This window comes from Narcine bancroftii, chromosome 8 (assembly GCF_036971445.1).
Source record: "Narcine bancroftii isolate sNarBan1 chromosome 8, sNarBan1.hap1, whole genome shotgun sequence".
Lineage (NCBI taxonomy): Eukaryota > Metazoa > Chordata > Chondrichthyes > Torpediniformes > Narcinidae > Narcine > Narcine bancroftii.
In genome coordinates, this window is record NC_091476.1 from 68,746,795 (window position 1) to 68,771,012 (window position 24,218).

Here is a 24,218-nt window from a genome sequence, read left to right on the forward strand (position 1 = left end):
TTTGTGTTCTCCTGATTTCCCCCTCCTGAAGTCCACAATGAGTTCCTTGGCTTTGCTAGTGTTGAGTGCAAGGCCATCATTGTGACCCCGCTCGACCAGTTGGTTGATCTCCCCCCCCCCCCCTCTGGCTGCTTCCTCATGGCCGTCCACGACTCTGCCAACGACCGGCGGTGTCACCAGCAACTTTGTAGACGGCCTTTGAATTGTATCCGTCCATGCAGTCACAGGTGTAGAGAGAGAGAGTCGAGCAATGGGCTAAGCCCGCATCCCTGAGGGGTCCCTGCGTTGATCGCCAGTGAGGAGGAGGCACTGCTAATCCGCACTGACCGTGATCTTCCGATGGGGACATCAAGGATCCAGGTGCAAGAGGTCCAGGGTTTGAAGTTTGCTGACCAGCTCTGATGGTGTTGAGCTATAACCTCTGAAAGGTACTCTGACATACATGTTGCTGTTGTCTTGGTGTTCCAGGGCTGAGTGGAGACCCAATGTGATCACATCTGCTGTGGAATGATGGTGATGGTAGGCTAATTGCAGTGCATCCAGATCTTTTAGGTGTGAGTTATTTCTGGCCATCAGATTCAGATTTATTGTCGGTACATCCATGAAATCACGTATGGCCCTGAGATTCCTTTTTCCTGTGGGCATGGCAGAATTACCACTAATTGGTAATGCAGAAAATAATCTGTACACAGCGTAAACAAATAAAGAACTGTAAACAGATAACGAATGTGAACAAACTGCAACACAAACAGAACAAAAAGAAAATCAATAAAGTGCACAAGAGCCCTGGTTGAGTTTGTTGTTGAGAAGACTGATGGTGGAGGGGGAGCCGCCGTTCCTGAACCTGGTGGTGCGAGTCTTGTGGCACCGAGACCTCTTCCCTGACGGCAGCAGTGAGAACAGAGTGTGTGCTGAGAGAGATGTTCTTGATGGGTGGGGAGGGTTTTGCATGTGATGTTCTGGGCATGTCCACTACCTTTTGGAGGGCTTTACGCTCAGGGGGTATTGGTGGCCTCTGTACCAGACTGTGATGCAGCCGGTCAGCACACTTTCCACTGCACCTCCAGAAATTTGCCAGTGTTTCCGGTGTCATACCGAACCTCCGCAAACTCCTGAGGAAGTCGAGGCACTTTTCTTCACGATACCACTGGTGTGTTGGGTCCAGGAAAGATCCTCCGAGATACCATGATCAATCTCTCACAGTAGATGTGAATGCAACTGGGTGATAGCCATTGAGGCAGCATATTCTGCTCATGGTCAGATTGATACCCTTTTGAAGCAGGTGGGAACCTTTGCTCATTCACCAATAAATAATGTGGATAGTCAGAGTCCTTAAACAAGTCCCTGATTGAGTTTGTCCTTGAGGATTCTGATGGTGGAGGGGGAGTGGCTGTTCCTGAACCTAGTGGTGCGAGTCTTGTGGCACCAACACCTCTTCCCTGATGGCAGCAGTGAGAACAGAGTGTATGCTGTGGACCCTTGATGATCGCTGCTGCTCTCCAACGACAGCATTCCCTGGAGATGTTTTCGACGGTGGGGAGGATTTTGATGTATTGGGCTCGTAGATCACATTTTAATTTATTTAATGGCAGTTCAATAAGTTTTAATTGATGGTTCAATAAAACCTGAGGGTCACTCAAAGTTTACTTGCTTGATCGATCACTCAAAGACAATTTTATTATTAAACATTTTATTTTTTTGTTAGGTCATTAGTTGTTTAACTGGTTGGACCTTCCAGAGTACAATTACATTGAACAAGAATTTTTTTTTTGTTTTACAGAGGCTTGTTTCCTGGGGGAAAAAAATAGGGGATCATAACAGCCAACTTCAAGCTGAACACAAAGATAACTTCAGATTTGCTGTATCACGTAGGAAGTTGGAGAAACATGAACTTTTACTGAATTCTGCACGTTTAACCGCACCATGATCCTGACATCTTGCTTTAGTTCAACTGACCTAAGAACGTTCTGCTGCTCTTTTTCATTTGTACTCGGCATCTGATGCCTCTCACATCAGTGTCGGCTGGCGCTGATGGATTCCAGTTGCCCTGATTCTGCTTTTCCATGTTTGCAATGTCCCGGTGAAATCTTTCACCATGTTTGTCACTGACTGCACCAAGATCGGCTGGGAAGACATCCAAGTGCAAATTTTCAATGACATGTTACACTTCACGGTTTTATGTGCTTGACATAGATTTAAAATGTGACAGGATATCACACAAATACGTTATAGCTAAAATTTTAAGGTGATTTTTATGATTAGCAGCCCCAAATCCATAAAATATGCCCGAGTTTTCAGGATGCAAAATGCATTCTCCTGTGTTATTCGACTGGTTAATAAGCAATCAATCTCTGATTGATCCAAATTTAATTGTTTGATGGATCAACAGGAGCTTCATTGTTTGACCATTAACCTGGGTTTAATTGTTTGGTGGGAATCGAAATGTAATTAACAGGAATGACCTTTCCTGACCCTGGAGGTTGGTGGAGAAGCCGTCCTTGCTGGGACCCACCATCCCTCTCTGAACTGGACCCTGGACATCCTAACTGAGAGGCCGCAGTCAGTCTGGGTCAGTAGCCGAGCGGTGAGCATTGGTGCTGAGCACTCAGTCTGCTCCTGTTGGTGCTACTAGCCCATGACTGCATCACCAGGTCCAATCTCACTGGTTGCAGGCAATGCTTGTACTATACACAGAAGTTAACATTAATAATGTTCACCAGGCTTTGGTTCTTAACACGGTTACCACTCAGAAGGGTTCTTGTTGGTTTTCAGAGAGAGAGTTTTTCTTGTTCCAGGACAGCCACAACTGATTCCTTTTTAATCAGCCACTCCGGTGTCTTGCTGATGAAACTTGCCCCCTTGGGGTTCTCCAGATGATCACCTCTTTCTTTCAAGTCATCACAGAGTTCCTTTCAGTTTTTCCTATTCCCAGGGAAACACCAGAGAGCCAGTCCTCTCCTCTGACCAGGCTGTCTTCGAAAGCTTGCCAGCTTGTCCCTCTGGAACCAAAGTCTGTGTCACTCTCCTCTCTCGCTCACTCCCTCCCACTCTGAGAGCAAAGCTTATCTGCCACTGCCGGCAAAGATCACCTGCTCTTCCCGACAGCAACCTGATTTCCAGACAAAGCTGCTGCTGCCTGTTGTTACATTTGTCGCCTTTTGAAGTTATTTACCCTTTCATTTGTGGGATCTTGCTGTGCATGAAGTGGCAGCCAAGTATCAATCAATATTCAGAACTGTGAGATTGGCATCTGGTTTCAGGGTGGGGGAAGATTCTGCCTGATGGGTCAAGCAGCATCTGTGGAGGGGGATGGTGGAAGGAATGGTCGATGTTTTACATTTAAAGTTCCTCTTGCCCTGGGCGAACTTAAAACAAAAACACACCCAGAGGTTTTCAAAGCTTGCAGAGGGGTCTGGACCAGCTGGAAAATGGGCTGAAAAATGGCAGATGGAGTTTAATGCAGACAAAATGTTGCATTTTGGAAGGACCAACCAAGATAGGACTTACACGGTAAATGGTCGGGCACTGAGGAGTGCGGTAGAACAGGGGGATCTGGGAATACAGATACATAATGCACTGAAAATGGCGTCACAGGTGAACAGGGTCGTTAAGAGAGGTTTTGGCACATATATTGAGTCAGGATATTATGGTAAAGTTGTATAAGGCTTTGAATGGTGAGGCCAAATTGGGAGTATTATGTGCGGTTTTAATTTAAATTTAGACGGTAACAGGCCATTTGTCCCACAGGTCCAAGCCACCCGATTATCCTACAACCCTGGGTATGTTTCGAATGGTGGGAGGAAACTGGAGGCCCCCCCCCCCCGGGAAAACCCACACTGAACGTGCCAACTCCTCACAGATAGCATGGGATTTGAACCCCAGTCCCAATCGCTGGTGTTGTAAGGGCATTGTGCTGACCCATAACTACACAGAACTACAGGAAGGATATCAATAAGATTGAGAGAGTGCAGAGAAGATTTACTAGGATGTTGCCCAGACTTCAGGAACTGAAAGGTTAAACAGGTTGGGAATTATTTTCTGGAGCATAGAAGAACGAGGGGAGATTTGATCGAGGTGTTTAAAATTATGGGGACAGACAGAGTAAATGTAGGGTTTTTCCACTGAGGGTTGGTGAGATGCAAACCAAAGGACATGGGTTAAGGGTGAAAGGGGAAAAGTTGAAGGGGAACTTCTTCATACAGAGTGGTGGGAGTGTGGAATGAGCTGCTGGCTGAAGATGTGAATGTGGGCTCGATTTTAACACTTAAGAGGAATTTGGACAGGTACATGGGTGGGAAGGGCATAGAGGGGTATGGATAGGGTGAAAGTCAGTGAGCACAGACTAGAAGGGCCTGCTTTCTGTGCTGTGGTTCCAATCACATAAGTACACTGGGATCTGGAGTGACCCAAGAGACCCTACGTCATGATCTGAAAGGGGTGACCCTTCATTTCCCTACCTGGGTGTGGGCCTGGGCCTGCCGAATCCCCCCCCCCCCCCACCTCCTGTTTGGCCTGACTCATCCACAGCCCAATAGCAGTGACATTTCCAATTCCATTGGACAATGATGATTTTGTTTCCTGAACACTTTTGGGTGTATTTTATGGATTTTGGGCTTCTGATAACAAAAATCACCTTAAAACTTTCCTGTCATGTCCCATTTTTTAGATATAACCCACTTCGTGTCATATTTTAAGTCTACTTCAAGCATCCAAAACCATGCAGTGCAACATGTCATTGAAAATTCATTTTCTGTATTCACACTGGGATGTATTCCCAGCTGATCTGGGTGTGGTCATTGACCAACACAGTGAAAGGTTTCACCAGGACATTGTGACCATGGAAAAGTGGTATCAGGGCAACTGGGATCCATTGATGCTGGCTGACTTTTGTTGGACACTGACACAAGAGGCATCAGATGCTGAGTACAAATGAAAATCAGTGGCAAAACATTTTTAGGTCAGTTGAACTAAAACAATGTATTAACATCATTATTACAATTAAACATGCTAAATTCAATCAAAGAACCACATCTTCCTTCATTCCATCATTTCATGCAGGCTCCATTTCCACCCTCCCTTCCCATCTCAGTCTGATGCAGGGTCTTACTTGCAATGTCTCGGGGGTGGGGGGGGGGATGGAGGAGATGCAGTGTAGGGTTTGGCAGGTGGGAAAGAGTGTTTGGGTCAGACGGGAGAGATAAAGGGGGAGAGGGACTGGAGGGGGCAAGGAAGGATGGGGAACAGTTGAGTATGAGAGATGGAGAGGATGAGGGTTGGAGAAAAGGGGATGAGAGGTGGAGGGGTGGGGAAGAGGGGATGAAAGGTGGAGGGGTGGGGGAAGAGGGGATGAGGGTGGAGGGGAGGGGGAAGAAAGGATGAGAGGTGGAGGAAAGAGGAGATGAGTGGTGGAGGGGTGGAAGAAGTGCAGATGAGAGGTGGAGGGGTGGGGAAGAGGGGATGAGGGGTGGGGGAAGAGGGGATGAGAGGTGGAGGGAAGTGGAGATGAGAGGTGCTGGGGAAGAGGGGATGAGGGTGGAGGGGTGGGGGAAGAGGGGATGAGAGTGGAGGGGATGAGAGGTGGAGGGAAGAGGGGATGAGAGGTGGTGGGGAAGAGGGGATGAGGGTGGAGGGGTGGGGGGAGGGGATGAGAGTGGAGGGGATGAGAGGTGGAGGGAAGAGGGGATGAGGTGGTGGGGAAGAGGGGATGAGGGTGGAGGGGTGGGGAGGAGGGGTTGAAGGTGGAGGGGTGGGGGATGAGGGGTGGAGGGTTGGGAAAGAGGGGATAAGGGGTGGAGGGTTGGGGGAAGAGGGGATGAGGGTGGAGGGTGGGGAGGAGGGGTTGAAAGTGGAGGGGTGGGGGATGACGGGTGGAGGGTTGGGGGAAGAGGGGATGAGGGTGGAGGAGTGGACGGTGTAGGTGGACGGACGGGTGGGGAAGGGAGATCGACGGTGAGAGAATTTCCGAAGTGACAACACGAACGTGTGTGTCCATTCATCAGCGGAGGAAATGAAATTTAAAATGAATGGAGATAGAATGTGAGTGGGACAGAGGGGCTGGAGAAGGCGCAGGGAGGGTGAGAATGACAAAGGCACGGTGAGAGAGAGAGAGAGAGAGGAGAGAGCAGGACGGATGAACACTGAGTTTGCGGCATCGCCGCTTTAACTGAGGCTATTGTCACATGGGCCGGTGCATGGGCCCGTGAGGGAGCGGAGGGGGAGAGAGAGAGAGCAGCGGCGATGGATCCGAATCTCTCCCAAGGACAGTAAGGCAAAGGGTCGCATCAACGCTACGGTAGGAACGGCGGGGAACAAGAAATGTATCGCCTCCATGTATCAGCAGTTAAAAATGTATCCAATGTGGCATTTGGGGTGATAATGTATCTAGTATTTATAAATGTAGCATCTGGGTTACAATGTATCCAATGCAAATGCATCATTGGGGGTAACAATGTATCCAATGCGAGTGTGTCATCTGGGTCACAATGTATCCAGTGCAAATGTGTCATTTGGGCTACAATGTATCCAATTTAGCACAATTTTTTTCGTGCCGGCAATGTAGCATTTTGGGTTCCAATGTATCCAATATATAAATTGTGGCATTTGGATACAATGTATCCAGGACTAACCTTCCAATTTTTAAAAAAACAACTCCTCTTTGTCCGTCCGTATATACGAATATTTGCTTTCTTTAATGTAAACCAAACCTTCCTTCCCATCATTGGGTTTGTATTTCATCCGAAGAATATTTAACGGATATTTTTAGCATCCGGTCGGGACATTTATTCACATTGCAATCTTGGATTCGGCTAACATCGCTTCTTTTCTTCTTTGAGTGTAAAAGCTTTTCCGAATATCAGTTTGACATTGTACATTTCGGGATGCCGGACAACATTTTGCGCTTTCCAGACCTTTAATGCTTCTTCTCCTCCCCACTATCCCCCCTCCCCCCCCGCAGCCAGCTCTGGTGCCGACCCACATCGACGAGAGGGGTCGGAGGGAGGGGGCAATTTTAATTGCATTCATTGTGCGCCCTTCTGGCCGGCCAGCGGCTCTTAAAGGTGCAGTGGCCGCCGGAGGAATGTGGATGGGCTTTTGCTTGGCCGACGCAAAAGTTGCCAGCTGCCCAGGTCGCTGGGTTTTATTTCGGCTCAAGGAGAAAGCCTCTTAATTTATTTTTTGTTTTGCCTCAGATATTCCTAAACCTGACGGTCTTTGAAAAGTTTAAAAAAAAACAAACACCAAGTGCTGGAGAAATCAGAATCAGGATTTACTGTCATGAACAAGTCATGAAATTCAACGTTTTGTGGCAAACGTTCATATTATAACCATCTTACAATATTACTATATAAAAAAAGTTACAATAACTGCAAGAAAAGTCTGTGGTTCATAGATTATTCAGGAATCTGGTGGCAGAGGAGAAGAAGCTCATCTTGCACTCATATTTGGCCTCCTGGACCTTTTCCCTGAGGGTAGCTGAGTGAAGAGGGCCTGGCCTGGGTGGTGGTGGTGGGGTTCTTTGAAGAAAGAAGCTGCTTTTTTAAGACATGCCTAATGTCGATGACCTCGATGGAGTGGAGTCTGGTGCCCGGGATGTTGCAGGCCGAGTTAACAACCCTCTGGAGTTTATTCTTGTCCTGAGAGTTGGCGCCTCCATACCGGGCAGTGACGCAACTGGCCAGGATGCTCTCCACACCTGTAGAAGTTTCCGAGAGTCTCTGATGATGTCCTGAATCTCCTCACAAAGTCTAGCTGCTGGCGGGCCTTCTTCGTGATGGCATCGATGTGGAGGCTCCAGGACGGATCCCCGGAGATGTCAACCCCCAGGAATTTGAAGTTCTCGACCTCAGACAGGGTACTCAACATAGCAAGGTCATCAAGGTCTGAAGGATTTAAACCGTGTTTCTAACTTGGCTCCACTTCCCAAGTTTCAGAATTTATGAATGTGTCTCAAAATTTGTTGTTTTGTGGCAGTATCACAGATGTAAATATTGCTATAAATTATATTTCTGTAAATACACTATTTAAAAAAAATAGAGCAAAGGAAGAGAAAGTGAAGGTGTGTCTGTGGTTCATGTTCATTCAGGAATCTGAAGGCAGCAGGGAAGATGCTGAACGTGCCGCTGAGCACTCGTCTTTAGCCTCCTGTTCCTCTTTTCCCTGATGGTAGCAGAGTGAACAGGACATGGCCTGGGTGGTGGTGGCTCTTTGAGAATAGAGGCTGCTTTTTTAAGACACCACCTCATGACAATGTCCTCGAGGGTGTGAAGTCTGGGGCCTGTGATGTTGCAGGCTGAGTTAACAACCCTCTGGAGTTTATTCTTGTCCTGAGAGTTGGTGCCTCTGTACCAGGCAGCGATGCAGCCAGTTAGAATACTGACTTAACATGTAGCTGTTCTAATGATTGTTCCGAGACCACATTCCAGGTTGGCATATTCCATCAATGATGCAATTCCTCTGTGTTTTTGGTTGAGTCTGTTGTTGGGAGGTGAACAATATTCCAAATGGGACCAGACGCATCCTGCCTGTCACAATCCCAGGGTGGTGTGACTCCAGGTTCTGGGAGGATAATTGAAGTGTATTGTTCTGTTATGCCCAGCACTGCCTGTTAGTGTATGCTTCACCCTCTGGACCCTTCTCCATGATGGCAGGAATGAACGGGGAGTGTGTTAGAGGGGAGGTGGGAACTTCAGGGTGGCGGCTGTTCTGAGAGAGTGAGACCTGGAGGGGAGGGAGGTTTGTATTTTGGTAGAGCCAGGTGTCTGACTCCTGTCTGGCTATGGGTGAAGCTCCTGATCTGAAATCTGGCATCCACTCCCAGCACCCTTGAGTCTGGCCCCCAGATCTGGCATGGTTTGGCAGTGACCATTCCATGTCTGGCTTCCCCTCACCCCCCCCCCCCCCCCACCCAGTTACCAAAAAAAAATAATAGTCCACAAAAAGTCAGGCAGTGTCTTTGGTTCATTGACCATTTAGGAATCCAATGGTGGAGGGGATGAAGCCATCCTTGGGCCACTGAGTGCTCATCTTTAGGCTCCTGTACCTTGTCCCCAATGGTCACAGAGTGAAGAGGGCGTGGTCTGGGTGGGCAGGTCTTCGAGGAGAGAGGCTGCTGTTTTAAGACACCCCCTCATGTCGATGTCCTCGATGGAGTGGAGTCTGGTGCCCGGGATGTTGCAGGCCGAGTTAACAACCCTCTGAAGTTTATTCTTGTCCTGAGAGTTGGCTCTTCTGTACCAGACAGTGATGCAACCGGCCAGGATGCTCCCCACGGTACACCTGCAGAAGTTTACAAAAGTCTTCAGTGATGTTGAAGCCCAGGAATTTGAAGTTCTTGACCCTCTCCACTACTGAGCCCTTGATGAGGACTGGGTTGTGTTCCCCAGATTTCCTCCTGAAGTCCACAACTATCTCCTTGGTTTTGCTGACATTGAGTGTACCATTCACCGAGCGGATCTATCTAGATAGCATTGGAATTGTGCATGGCCACACAATGATGGGTGAGATTGGATATGATAAGGGGAAAGATGAGAATTTATCATTTCTGTGTGAAAGGAGAATGGGGAAAGGGAGAGAGGTCAGAGAGGTGGTGGTGGTGGGAGGTGGGGTGGGGTGGGGGGGTGGCGGTGGAGAAGTGACTGTGCTGCAAGAAACTTTGTTCAAAGAAGGTTTGGGGTTGTTTGGACAATTCCTCCAGATCTTTTGGTTGCTAAAGTCAACAGACACTTCTGGTCACTGCTGTCTTTTACCAATCTCCAGGGCAATATTTAAGAACTAGAGGAGGCACTGGAAACTGTGTGGCACCCCTACTATAGAGTGGGGGTGCGTCTCTGTGTGCTGTGAGATCATTGCTTTCAGCCCATTATATCCAGGGCCCGAGCATATGGTCAATCCCATTGTTCCTGTGGTCAGACCTGGACTAGATAATTCTGCTCCCCAGTCTCACCCATCCCAGTCTCACTTCCCCCCAGTCTCACACCCCCCCCCCCAGTCTCTCTCCCCCCCAGGACCCTCTCTCCCCCCAGGACCCTCTCTCCCCCCAGGACCCTCTCTCCCCCCAGGACCCTCTCTCCCCCCAGGACCCTCACTCCCCCCAGGACCCTCTCTCCCCCCAGTCTCTCTCTCCCCCCCAGTCTCTCTCTCCCCCCAGTCTCTCTCTCCCCCCCAGTCTCTCTCTCCCCCCCCAGTCTCTCTCTCGCCCCCCCAGTCTCTCTCTCGCCCCCCCCAGTCTCTCTCTCGCCGCCCCAGTCTCTCTCTCGCCCCCCCAGTCTCTCTCTCCCCCCCAGTCTCTCCTTTCCCTGGTCTCCCCTCTCCCCTCCCTGGTCTCCCCACCAGTCTCTCCCCATTGCCCCGTACCTGCTGCCTCTCCTGTCAGTGGGTCAATTCTCCCACTCTCTCCCCATCCTCCAACTTCCTCATTCTGAATTTCCCAGTCATATCCTCGATGTACCCAATGGTACCTTTCCAGTTCCAAGCCCTATGACTGGAAATGGTTTAATCACTTCTAGTTCCCCTTGTACTAAGCAGTGGTTTAGTTTGTGCGGTTAAGGGGGTGCACATGTGATTACCTTCGTTCCCTATTATGAATTCCAAGCAGATAGAATTCTCTCCCTTCCTAACTCTCTCCCCCCAGTCTCTGTCTCTCTCTCCCCCAGTCTCTCTCTCCCCCTCCAGTCTCTCTCTCTCCCCCCAGTCTCTCTCTCTCCCCCCAGTCTCTCTCTCTCCCCCCCAGTCTCTCTCTCTCCCCCCCAGTCTCTCTCTCTCCCCCCAGTCTCTCTCTCTCCCCAGTCTCTCTCTCTCCCCAGTCTCTCTCTCTCCCCCCAGTCTCTCTCTCTCCCCAGTCTCTCTCTCCCCAGTCTCTCTCTCCCCAGTCTCTCTCTCTCCCCCCCCACTCTCTCTCTCTCTCCCCCAGTCTCTCTCTCCCCCAGTCTCTCTCTCCCCCAGTCTCTCTCTCCCCCAGTTTCTCTCTCTCCCCCAGTCTCTCTCTCCCCCAGTTTCTCTCTCTCCCCCAGTTTCTCTCTCCCCCCCAGTCTCTCTCTCTCCCCCCCAGTCTCTCTCTCTCCCCCCCAGTCTCTCTCTCTCCCCCAGTCTCTCTCTCTCCCCCAGTCTCTCTCTCCCCCCCAGTCTCTTTCTCCCCATCTCTCTCTCCCCCCACTCTCTCCACCGTCTCCCCCCCCAGTCTCCCCTCCCTGGTCTCCCCACCAGTCTCTCCCCATGTGAGATCATTGCCTCGTCCCTGTTGCCTCTCCTGTCAGTGGGTTAATTCTCCCACTCTCTCTCCATTCTCCAACTTCCTCGTTCTGAATTTCCCAGTCATCTCCCTGATGTACCCAATGGTACCTTTCCAGTTCCAAGCCCTGTAACTGGCAATGGTTTAATCATTTCTAGTTTCCTTTGTACTAAGCAGTGGTTTAGTCTGTGTGGATAACGGGGTGCAGACCTGATTATCTTGGTTCCCTATTATGAATTCCAAGCAGATAGAATTCTCTCTCTCTAACTCTCTCTCTTTATTAGCACTGCTGGGTAATCTCAGAGGAGATTTATCTACAAATGCACCACACACTGGTCCTCAGGCCAATCTGTATGGGAGCTCTCAGTCTGGCCAGATATGCTCTCTTTCTCAGCGGAGGGAGGGACCAAGCCTGCCGACTGGGGTGGTGGGCAAGAGGGAACAAGGGCGGCTACCTGTCCTTGAGACTGCCCAACATGAATCGCTCCTGAGTGGACCTGTCGGACATGGTTGCTGGAGGGGTGAGGGGGTTGGGACGCTGGTGGAGGGGGTATGATATGATGGGGGAGGGGGAAAGAGAGGGAGAGATAGGGGCCTTTGATCTGGTTCCCAGCAGCCGGAAAAAAAACACACCAGTGTTGGAGAAGCTCAGCAGGTCGAACAGTGCCTTTATGTGGGCGAAGGTCATTGATCTTTTGAGCTGGAGCCCCTCCTCAAGATGTTGGGGGGGGGGAGGGGTGCAGGAGAGAGGCTCTGGAGTTTCTTCTTCTTGTCCTGAGAGTTGGTGCCTCCATCCTGGGCAGTGATGCAACTGGCCAACCCTGCAGAAGTTTTCCCAAGAGTCTTCAGTGTCGGGAAAATTGCAGGGGGAATGAACCTAACTTGGAGGCTCCAGGACAGAACCCCCCCCCCCCCCTCCACCGAGCTTCCTCTGGATGCTGGCTCCGATACCAGAGTCTCTGCCACGGGCCACCTTCAGACTGCACGGGGCTGAGTCCCTCGCTGGCCTGCTGCCGTAATCACAGCTCTACTCATTATCCAGCCACAGGCCATGTGGCCAGGCCACAATTCTGAAGCTGTCCACCCTCTCGCCGATGGCCCCCCAGGAGGGAGGTTGATCTGTGGGTTCAATGGTGTTAAGGACAATGACCTTGCGCTCAATGTCAGCAAAACCATTGTGGACCTCGGGAGGGAGTTAGGGGGGCACGACCCAGTCCTCATAGAGCACTCAGCAGTGGAGAGGGTCAAGAACTTCAAATTCCTGGGGGTCAACATCTCCCAGGATCTGTCCTGGAGCCTCCATGTCGATGTGATCATGAAGAAGGCTCACCAGTGGCTAGACTTTGTGAGGAGATTGAGAAGATTCGGTTACATCACCGAAGATTCTCGGAAACTTCTACAGGTGGAGAGTATGCTGGCCAGTTGCATCACAGCCTGGGACGGAGGTGCCAACTCTCAGGACAAGAATAAACTCCCGAGGGTTGTTAACTCGGCCTGCGACATCACAGGCACCAGACTCCAGTCCATCCAGGACATCAACGTGAGGCGGTGCCTTAAGCAACCTCTATCCTCAAAGACCCCTACCCCCCAGACCATGCCCCCTTCACTATGCTACCATCGGGGAGCCTGAAAACGAGCACCCAGCGACACAAGGTCTCTCCATTCCCTCTCTTCTTTCACACAGACCTCTACCTCGCCCCTTATGACGGTCTGGATTCCTCCTCCCTTTGTTTGAATTTCTGATCTATCCTGCTTCTTCCCTTTCTGAGTTTTAGTTTTCCGTGAAGAAGGACTCAGTCCCGAAACATCGGCGAGATATCTTTGTCTCTGCTAGTCGCTGAATAGATGGGCTGAATTCCCCCAGCTTTTCAGGGGAGGGGTTTACCTATAAATACTTTGACTAACTGAATGTTGCCGTTTCTTACTAGTTTATCAGAATTTATTGTCAAGAAATTCGCTGCTTTGGGGCAGCATCACGGTGCAAACATTCATATTGTAACCATCTTACAACATTACTATATGCTCAAAAAGTTAGTCTATTGATTGTTCAGGAATCTGATGGCGGGGGGAGGGAAGCAAAAGGGTGGGTGAAGGGGAAAGTGTCCATGCCGTTCGGTCGGATGGCACCCAGTCGGAAGGTGAGGTGCTGCTCCTCTCCAAATCTGCGGGTGGTCTCACTCCGGCGTGGGGCGTTGAAATGGGCGGCCCCTTCACAGGTGAGCAAGGGTCCTCCAAGGGCCTGTGGAGCCGGGATCACGGGAACAAGAAGCGTTATGCGTTAAGGCACGGGGAAAAACAGACAGCGCGGTCAACCGCGGGACGCCATTGGGGTTCGAATTCCGCGCTGTCTCTCTCTCCCCCTCCGTATCTGCGTAGGTTCCCTCCGAAAATTAGCGGGTTGTAGATCGGATTTCAGATTTATGGACATTGCGTATAACCCCGAGATCCCTTTCTCCCGCAGGCGTGACAGAATGGCCACTAACTGGTAATGCTAAAAATAAACGGTACACAGCATCAAACGTGTAAACAAATAAAGAACTGGAAACAGGTAGCGAATGGAAACAAACTGACAGAGAGGGGAAAGACCACAAAAGTGCAAGAGACCTGAAATAAGTTGAGTTTGTCGTTGAGGAGTCTGATGGTGGAGGGTGATCCACTGTTCCTGAACCTGCTGGTGCGAGTCTTAATTTGGTTTGGTGTAATTCGGTTAATTGGGTGCAATTCATCGGCACGGTCAGATTCGGCTTCTACCTGGAATTAAGTGGCGTCGAATCAATCGTTGGAGCAACTGTAGAGAAATGAACACGATTGAAGAGAGTCCAAGAACCAGGTGCATCCCAGAGCTTGGAAAATGAAAAAAAAAACACAGGAGCGATGGGTTGATACCATGTCACAGCCATGGCCGCTCCCAGCCCCCGACTCGCTGAACTCGAACTTGCCAACTCAGTCCCCGCCGGAGCTCCCGACGCCCCGGATTCTCACCTCGGCCCATCTGAGCTCCCGGCCTTGGACTTTGCACCCAGTCCTGGCCGCCCACCTGTCTGCCCGGGCTCCCGATGCCCCAAGCGACGTAGGTTGCCCGCAGTGGCCAAAAATAGGTTGACCCCTAAATTTGTCCACAGAATTCGACTATTATGCATGTGTATTCGTCCAGCCCACATCTCAATCTCCCCTCGTTCCTCTACGCTCCAAGGAATAAAGTCCGAACCCTTTTAGCCTTTCCCTGTAATTCAGTTCCTGATGTCCGGCAACATCCTGGTAAATCTCTGCTCTCTTTCTATCTTATTGATATTGAGTTTAAAATGGCAGCCTGGCTGAGCCGTGGGGAGCAGAGATGCAGCGCTCTCCCAGCCTGGGGGGGAGGGGGGGAGGGGGGAGGGGGGGGAGGGGGGGAGGGGGGGGAGGGGGGGGAGGGGGGGGGAGGGGGGGAGGGGGGGGAGGGGGGGAGGGGGGGGGGGCTCTGTGCCCAAGATGGCAGCGCCTATCAATCGGGGCTGCAGACTCGGGAAGTGGAGTGGACTGGAGCAGTTGACCAGAGGACGGGAAGGTCACCCCCCCCCCCACCCCACCGCTGTCCGAGAGTGAGAAGCTGAGGGCCCCGCGGGTGGGGGACGGGGATGGTGGCTACTCAAAGCAGGGAATCTGTGGAGGCTGTTATTGGGGGGGGGAGGGAGAGGGGAATGGGACTCGCGCCGGGCTGGAGGTGGGGGGGTTGTCAGGTATCGGAACCAGGATGCAGAGGTGCTGAAGGCACTAAGGGAGGAGGGGCCTGGAGCTCAGGTGGCCGATAGTTTGGACTGGACTCTGTGCGGGGGGCTGCACTGGAGGCAAATCTCCCTTTTGCTTCTCTCTCTCTCCGACCGAAAGAGGAGCTCAGGCAATTACTGTCGGTGGTGAATCTGTCGCCTTGCAGCAGGTAGAAAGAAATTTCATGTAACACGACACAGTGACAATAAATTGAATCTTAATCTCCTTCCTGTTGTTTGGGGACCAAATACTCCTCGTTGTCAGTGTCTTACACAACAAGAATGGGAAAAATCATGAAAGAATGAAAGATCAATCTGTTGTGGCCTGAGATTGTAACGAGCATGAGAGGGGAAGGGGGGGGGGGGGTGCCTCCAGTAGATGGGTTGAGTTGGGAGCCAATATTGCGGCCACACGTGGATCCAGTGTGGATCATGAGGGGTTAACAGGCAGGAAACCAAACAGGAAGCCGGGAGTCATTTCCACCTTGGCAAGGTGGCTTGGTGCCGGAATCCCAACTGTTCCCCGGCTCGATCAGTGACGGGACTGGGAAGAGCCACTGTGTAAATCCATCTGCCGGCCCAAAGCTGGGCCTGTGTCGCACAAAGGAGGGCTGGAAGGAGCTCAACAAGCTGACGGACCTGGCAGATGAAATGCAAGGGGCATCAGTAAAATAGAGGGAAAAGCTGCATACAGTTCAAACCCACCACCCCAGTATCTGGATCCTATGCCACATGTCGATTTGCCAGTTGCTGGAGAGTGGATTGGCAGACGGATCGCAAGGGGCACCGATTTTAAACTTTCATAGAATGCTACAGCACAGGATGGGCCCTTTGGCCCTCGATGTTGAGCCATATATTCCTTACCCCCCACTACCATCCATGAGTCACTTAAATGCCCCCCAATGTTCCAGCCTCCACCACACCACCCCCCCCAGCAAGCCGTTCCAGCCCCCCCGCAACTCTCTGACATCTCCCCTAAATGCCCCTCCACTCACTTTGTACAGGCATCCTCTGGTGTTTGCTGATCCTGCCCTGGGACACTCCACCCGATCTTTGCCTCATAACCTTGTCAACCCCTACCAAGTCTCCTCTCCAACCTCTGCACCCCAAAGAGGAAAGCCCTGGCTCTGCCGACTTTGCCTCATAAAGTCCCGTCCAGGCAATTTTGCCTCTTTATTTTCTGAAAGTTTTGTTTCTTGCTGGAAAATGGGGATTTCACCGTATTTTGAAGTGGTGGAGATGACAGCACTGAGAGTCCCTGAAGGTTGAGGTGTAGAGGAACAGGAGGTGACTTTCGAACTTGATCAGACCTCAGTAGGAGGTCTTGGGGGTGGTGGTAGGAAGGATGGCCACCATGAGGCTCTGGTGGGATGTGGGCAAGACTGTCCTCTGTCAAGGGCATCCCGAGTTGGTGGGTGGTGGTGAAGGTGACCAGGAGGTGAGGAGGGGCCAAGACACCAAGGAGCTGGTCCCACCGCTGGGGGTTAGGAGAGCTGCGCAAGGAAGGAACTGCAGGGGGGTGACCTTCCTTTAAGAAACACGGATAACCTGGCAAGCTTGTGGAAAACCCCTATTTGGAAGATGGGTTGTGAGTGCTTGGTTCAGCCTGGTCAAAGCCCCTGTGGTTCATGCAAGAAGAGAGGACGGGCTGTCTAACATTTCACTTGGAATAAGTGAAACAAAAAGGAACTCTCTGGAGAACCCTGAAGGGGCAAGTTTCGTCAGCAAGACACTGAGGTGACTGGTGGAGTACATCAGTTGTGGATGTCCTGGAACAACACATCTCTCTGAAAACCGACAAGAACCTTCCTGAGCAGTAACCATTTACCTTTCAAGCACCAAAACATGGTGAACTTTATACAGGTTCAATTCTGTGCACAGTATAAGAATTGCCTGCAACCAGTGAACTTGGAGGAGTGAGAAGTGAGATTAGACTGTGAATCAAATAGCTTTTCTGAATTTACACACACATTACACACACCACGGCTTAGAATTAGAAGGTGCTTGTTAGGTTAAGTAAGTTAATAGTGATAAGTTAAAGTTTGATTCTGTTTTCATGTTTAAAGATAATTAAAAGCAAATTTTATTTAAGTAACCATTTGTCTTAGTAAATATCTATTGCTGCTGTGTTTTGGGGTTCTCTGGGCCCGTAACTCTATCCTACCTTAATGAAGGGCTCAGGCCCAATATGTTGGTAATGCACCTTTGCTCTATAAAGGACACTGCGGGACCTGCTGGGTTTCTCCAGCGTAATGTTTTAACTCCCCCTTTTGTACATGTATCCTTTCTTTAATGCAGTTTTTTTTGTACTGCTGATCAGTAGAAATTCTGCCTGGCCCACAGGGCAAGGAACCTCTGGGTTGTATGTGATGTCAGGCATACCCTCCGACAATAAATCAGACCGGCTCACGGATGCAAGTGGGGGGGTGAAGGGTTCAATTGTTTACCTAGGCCGGTGCCATGGGCCGAAGGGCCTGCACTGTGCGGCCACGTTCGGTGCATGGGGACAGGAGGGGGCAGGTAAACAGGAATGCGCACTCACGGCGGAGAAGCTGGGCCTGTGGATCTCTTCCTGCATTTCCCCTTCTGAAACTATGTTGTCTGGGGCCCCGTGTCTCACTAGTGATGAGCACTGGAGTGTGGGGGCTGTGGCCCACATACAGATTTTAAAAAAAATTTAAAGTTCAAGTTGACTTATTGTCCGATTGTACCAGGGCAACCCAATAAATGGTGTACTCCGGTCCTCGGTGCAACACATGGAGGCAAACGATACATATGCACAGTACTTTTATACAAATTTATGATGAATTGAGTATTATTATTAAATAAATAGTTTCTATCATTCAGCATTCTCGCTGCCTGTAGGAAGAAGCTGCTCCTCCGCCTGGTGGTGCTGGCTCTGATCCTCCTGGATCTCTTCCCCCGACAGGAGCAGCTGGAAGATGCCACAAGCGGGGGCGGAAAGGGGTCCTTGATGATTTTGCGCGCCCTCTTTCAGATCCCACTCGATCACGTCGATGGCGAGGGGGAGGGAAAACCCCCCCGTGATCCTCTCTGCCACGCACTTATTGACCTCCAATCCGATGTTCTAACATGGCCGCTGCAGACTGTGGTGTGACCGGGGGCGCTGTCATGCGTGGAAGGCTGACGGGAGCCTTGGCCGCTTTCTCAAACACGTAAACGGGGCCTTTTCAGAATCCAACTCTGATTGTTTGCTTGTTCAATTGAAATGGAGGTCATGAGCTAAGGGGCTAAAGTAATGTGAGGGGGAGACCTTCCAGAAGGTTACGGAATGAGCCTCCCGGAAAAGTAGTGGCAGCAGGCTCCATTTTGCCATTTAAGTAAAAATTGGACAGGTATATGGATGGGAGGGGAATGGTGGGTCATGGGCAGGGTGCAGGTAGGTGGGACGAGAGGAGTGGGGTGTAGACTAGAAGGGCTGAGATGGCCTGTTCCTGTGCTGAAACAGTTATAGGTGTCACAAAGTGTGTTTTGCGGGCAATATTGTGAGTCATGGGTGAAAAGACTGTGGTAGATTACATTTTCATGAATATACTATTTTAAAATAAATAAATTCACGCAAAAGAAGGGGAGAGTGTGAGGTAGTGACCATGGCTCATTATCTGCTGGTGGAGGGGGTGAAGCTGGGTGCTCGTCATCAGGCTCCTGGTGAGAAGAGGGCCTGGCCCAGGGGTGGTTGGGGGGTCCTTGCTACTCCCTTGGGACATTCCCCCACCCCTCATCAAAGTCCCCGATGGAGCGGAGGCTGGTGCCCGCGATGGCACTGGCCACGTTCTCGACTCTCTGGAGCCTCTTCCTGCCCTGTGCGGTGGCACTTGCACCCCAGACCGCTGATGCAGCCCGCCCAAGAGGCTGTCTGTGGTATGCCTGTAGGAATTTGGTGACCTACCGCATCGCCGCAGGTGAGCCTTCTTCACGATTGCATTGGCATGATGATCCTGGGATAGATCTTCAGAGACGTTGGCGCCCAGGAGCCACTGGCGAGCCTTCTTCATGATTGCATCGATGTGGAAACCCCAGGACAGTTGACACCCAGGAACTTGAAGCTCTTAACCCTGTCCCCTGCTGACCCCCTTGATGAGGACAGGCTCATGTCCTCCTGATTTTTTCCCCCCTCCTGCAAGTCCACAATCAGCTTCTTGGTTTTGCTGGCATTGAGTGCAAGGTTGTTGTTGTGACACCGCTCGTCCAGCTGGTCTGTCCCCCTTCTTGTCCTCCTCCTCATAGCCCTCTGTGACTCTGCCAGGGATTTCTCCTGCCCTCTATCCTGTGATTCGTTGATGGCAATCCTAGTATTTGATTCCAGAGGCCTGGAATATCAAAGCAAAGATGCTGAGCTGAGGCTTTATCTGGATCTGGGAACAGTTTTGGGCCCCGTTGTCTAAGTCTAGGTAGTGTTGGAGAAGATCAGTTTTACAAGAATGGTCTCAGGGTTAATGTATGAGGGGTATTTGATGGTGCTGGGACTGGACTCACTGGAGTTTGGCGGGGGGAAGGGGGTGGGATCTCTGAAACCTGCCGAAAGGGCTGGACAGAGTGGCTGTGGAGGAGATGCTTCCAGTAATGGGAGTGGGGAGGACCGGTGGTGGGGGTCACGGTCTCAGATTAATAGGAGGTCTCTCGAGAGCAGCGATGGGAAGGTTTCCTCAGCCGGAGGGCAGCGGCAAGAAGAGAAGGTCAGTAGGGTCTTGATTAGTGACGGCGTTAAAGGTTACGGGGAGAAGGCAGGAGAAAGGGGTAGGGGGCGGAGAAGAAAGCCGTCAGCCATGATTTTTGTGCATGTCCAAACCCAGACCACCTGTCTTCGTCTGGGCGCCCACCAACATCATCTTCTCCGATTTCTGTGGCCCCTCTCCCCATCCCAGCTCTTTCCCCCAGCTCTCTACCCCCTTCCCTCTCCATTCACAGCCCCTCCCATTTGATGGTGTGCTCTCCCTCCTTCTCCACCTATTACCTCCTGCCTGCGTTCCTCCACCCTGCCTCTTCCCTCCCCCCCCCCACCACCACCCTTTGGTTCGGGTGCCTGCCGACATTTCACCCTGACGGAGGGTTCAAGCCTAGAACGTTGGTTTCATGCCTTCATCTTTGCCGGGTTTCCCCAGTGCTGTGTTTTCATGGTTCGAAAGGTGGAGCCGACTCGATGGGCCGAGTGGCCCCCGAATCAACTCCATGGCCCAGTTGGCACAACGCCATTGCAGTACCAGTGATCGGGACCAGGGCCAGGGGGAGTTCGAAGCCCACGCTGTCTGTCGTGAGTTTGTATGTTCTCCCCCGTGTCTATGTGGGGTTTCCCCAGGGCAGGGATTCGGTTTCCTCCCACCATTCGGGGAAAAATTAAACACCATTCAGGGGAAAAAAGTACTGGGGGGGCGGCCATGGGTTAATGGGTTGTAAATTGGGCGACACGGACTCATGGGCCTGTTTCCGCGCTTGTACATCTAAAATTTAAAAATGAGTTGAGATCTGCTGGGGTTGAGTGAGGAGCAGGGGTAGGGGAGCAGGGCTTGACGTGGAAAGGATGTGGTGAGAAAAATAGTTTGCCGAGCTGAGAAAGAGGAAGCCTGTCTTCCCCTGTGGGCTTTATGACCTGCCAGAGGCCTCGAACTGCAGCCTGTTCCGCCCCTGCGCTATTATCCTTGTCCAATGCTGGACCACGGAAGCAGGCCCTTCTAGTCTGGGATGACTATTTTTCTGCCCCATCCCACTGACCAGGGTCACATCCCCACTCCACCACCCTGCCATCCTTTCCTAACCAGTCCTGAGACGGTGGATGTCAGGCCCCTTGAGCCAAGCTCTTGCTGGCTGTTCATCTGACGAGGGAGCTCCCCCCCCCTCACCACTACACCTGGGGGGGGGATCTGGAAGGCCAACCCTAGCTGCTGGGGGGGGGATGGGCAATTGCTGTTAGGCAAGGGAGCTCCTGCCCCCGAAGGGCGGCACGTTGAGTTTGCACATTCTCCCCGGGTCTGCGTGGGTTTCCTCCGGGGGGGGGGTTCTGGCTTCCTCCCCCCCGTTCAAAAGCATTCAATTTGGGTGTAATTGGGTGGCGTGGGCTTTAACAGCTTGTAAATACTAAAAAATGGCAGGGGACAAATCAGCCAAGGATCTTGGGGTCCAAATCCATGCATCCCTCAAGGTCATTGTGCAGGTTGATAGGGTAGTTAAGAAGGCCTATGGGATACTGGGCTTCATTCGTCAGGGATTGAGTTCAGGGGTCGGGATGTCACGTTGCTGCTCTACAAATCACTGGTGAGATTCCACTTAACTGCGTTCAGTTCTAGTCACCTCATTACAGGAAGGATGTGGAAGCTACGAAGAGGGGGCAGAGGAGATTCACCAGGATGTGGCACGGATTGGGGGAACGAGTTTTATGAGGCAAGGTCAGCAGAGCTGGGACTTTTCCTCTTTGAACTGTTAAAGAGAGAGAGGGGACTTGATGGAGGTCGACAAGATTATGGGAGGCAGAGATAAGGTAGACGATCAGTGCCTATTTCCCAGGGTGGGGTCAGCAAGGGCGACAAGGAGGGATGTTCAGGGGTAGGTTTTTTTTACACAGGGAGTTGTGGGGGCCTTGCCGGGGGTGGTGGTGGGGGCATTTAAGGGACACTTAGACAGGCACATGGATGATGGAGGTAGGGAGGGTTCAAACCAGTGGTTCTCAACCTTTTTCTTTCCACTTCCATCTCACTTTAAATATTCCCCATGCCACTGGGGCTCTGCGATTAGTAAAAGAATTGCATAAGGTGGGATGGGAGTGGGAAGAAATGGTTTGAAAATCATACCTCATTGACTCGTTATGTGCAGGGTTTCAGAGCTCCCAAAGGAAATGGGCCAATGACAATTTTTCTCAAGCAACTGGGTTTAGAGCAGTGATTCCCAACCTTTCCTTCCCACTCCCATCCCACCTTAAGCAACCCCTTATTAACCACAGAGCCCCAATGGCAGAGGGATTACTTAAGGTGGGGTGTGAGTGGAAAGATAAAGGTTGAGAACCACTAGTTTAGTACTTTTCTTTCAGCAAGGAATGTATGGGTTGGCACAACATTGCTGGCCGAAGGACTGTAATGTTCTATAATCTGCCTCCCAACCACTGTCTGATTAGCCCAAGGTTAGGAGGGCTCTTTAACATTGGTTCGATATCTTGACCTCCCCACGGACGCTATGAAACCTGCCGAGATCCTCCTGCTGTGTTTTGGCAGCCAGTCGCGATGTGGGTTTGGAGCCCAGGATGGAGAGAGAAAACGTGACGGGGTCAGGATTGGATGGCGCAGACCTTCAGCACCATGTTCCCCACCACGAGCTCTCTTGACCCAGCCGGTCTCCTCATACCAAGTTAGAAATTCATTGTATCAATGTACGGTGAGATGGGGAGGGGGGGGGGGTGTATATTTGATGGCGCTCTCCTGCTTCCTGATGGCCCTGGTCCTGCATGGCTCTGATCCACCATGGGCAGATGCGTTGCCTGGAGCACAAATCTGGAGGCTTTGGCCAATTGGCAGGGGCAGAGGGATGGGGATTTTATCGCATGGATACACCACTGGGAGACTTAAAAAAAATATCTGCTTTTGCAGTTTGTGTTCGTGTCTGTGGTCTGTGTGAGTCTGCGTGTCTGTGTGTATCTGTGGTCTGAGTGTGCGTGTCTGCGTGTATCTGCGGTGTGAGTCTGCATGTCTGTGTGTGTCTCTGGTCTGAGTGTGCGTGTCTGCGTGTATCTGCGGTGTGTGCCTGCGGTCTGTGTGCATGTATCTGCGGTCTGTGTGTGTGTATCTGCGGTGTGAGTCTGTGTGCCTGCATGTGTCTGTAGTCTGAGTATGTGTGTGTGTCTGTGTGTGTGTGTGTGCAATGTGAGTGTGTGCGCATGTGTGCACGTAAGGGCACGTGTGTGGGCATGTGTGTGTGTGTGTGTCTGTGTCCATGTCCCCAGGAAAGATGTGTTACCCCCCCCCCCATGTGGATGGCGCTGCGTGGGTGGGGATCTCCACTGTTCACTACCCTCTGTGTCCTGCTCTGCTGTCGCCAGCTCCCCTACACCAGGTGAGTCTCCCCTTGGATCCAGAATGATCATTCCCGCGTGTGTGAGTGGAGAGTCATGGCTCGGGGGGAAGGGATTGCAGCATCCCTCCCAACCCCTGACCTTCCTGTCTCCTCCCCACCCCTGTCCGCCTTCACAGCTTTATCTTTAGCGAGCTGGGAAGCGTAAGCACCAGTTCCTGAGGATATCTGACCCCCACGGCTGCCTGGAAGTTGGCCGCGTTGGACAGGACACATTCCAAGTCATTCTTGCTGCTGTTTCCTGTCAATGGTGATTGGAGAGATTGCCCGGCATCAGGAGTGAGTCGAAACTCACTGACCCTTTGATGTAATTGAACCTATCCACCTGGTCCAAGCAGGCTGGAATAGTGTTGAGCAGCCCTATTAAACACAGGATTCCCCTCGTCCCCACCAGCCTCGGCATCCAGAACATACTCTGTAATTACTGCCATGAACAACATGATCCCACCCTCCAACACGTAGAAAGCCCACAGCACAATTACAGGCTCTTCGGCCCACAAAGCCGTGCTGAACATGTCCCTACCCCAGAAATTACCAGGCGTACCCATACCCTGTTATTTTCCATGGGGACCGCTCCCTCGTCCACCACCCCCTCCCCCAACATCGGCACCTTCCCCCTGCGGCTGCACCTCCTCCCTCACTGCTGTTCGGGTGCTCGGATGGGTGGGCAGTCAGGGTGTTGGGTGCTTGGATGGGCGTGAAGTTAGGGTGTTGGGTGCTCGGATGGGTGGGCAATTAGGAGTTGGGTGCTCGGATGGGTGGGCAGTCAGGATGTTGGGTGCTCGGATGGGTGGGCAGTCAGGATGTTGGGTGCTCAAATGGGTGGGCAGTCAGGAAGTTGGGTGCTCGGATGGGTGGGCAGTCAGGATGTTGGGTGCTCGGATGGGTGGGCAGTCAGGATGTTGGGTGCTCGGATGGGTGAGCAGTCAGGATGTTGGGTGTTCGGATGGGTGGGCAGTCAGGATGTTGGGTGCTCGGATGGGTGGGCAGTCAGGATGTTGGGTGCTCGGATGGGTGGGCAGTCAGGATGTTGGGTGCTCGGATGGGTGGCCATCAGGTCGACTATTAAAAGAGTACATATAGTAACTCTTCCTCTACCCTTTGCTGACACTGTCCCGGGAGAACGTGACAGCAACAGGGGCACTTTCACTCTGCTGTCAGCCTGTCTGTTC

The 24,218-nt window shown here is 51.6% G+C and overlaps 1 protein-coding gene across 4 annotated transcripts in view; it reads left to right on the forward strand.

The window, feature by feature from the left end:
• The first annotated feature begins 5,945 nt into the window (after positions 1 to 5,945).
• The window catches only part of sipa1 (signal-induced proliferation-associated 1), a 159,035-nt gene continuing 140,762 nt past the window's right edge, over positions 5,946 to 24,218 (forward strand). The window contains exon 1 of one of the 4 annotated variants that reach the window (XM_069893988.1): positions 5,946 to 6,292. The gene's annotated coding sequence lies outside the window, so the exon portion shown is untranslated. Of the gene's footprint in view, positions 6,293 to 7,409; positions 7,879 to 13,330; positions 13,444 to 22,304; positions 22,327 to 24,218 lie in introns of those variants that run through there. The other 3 variants (XM_069893991.1, XM_069893992.1, XM_069893993.1) reach the window with 3 other exon arrangements.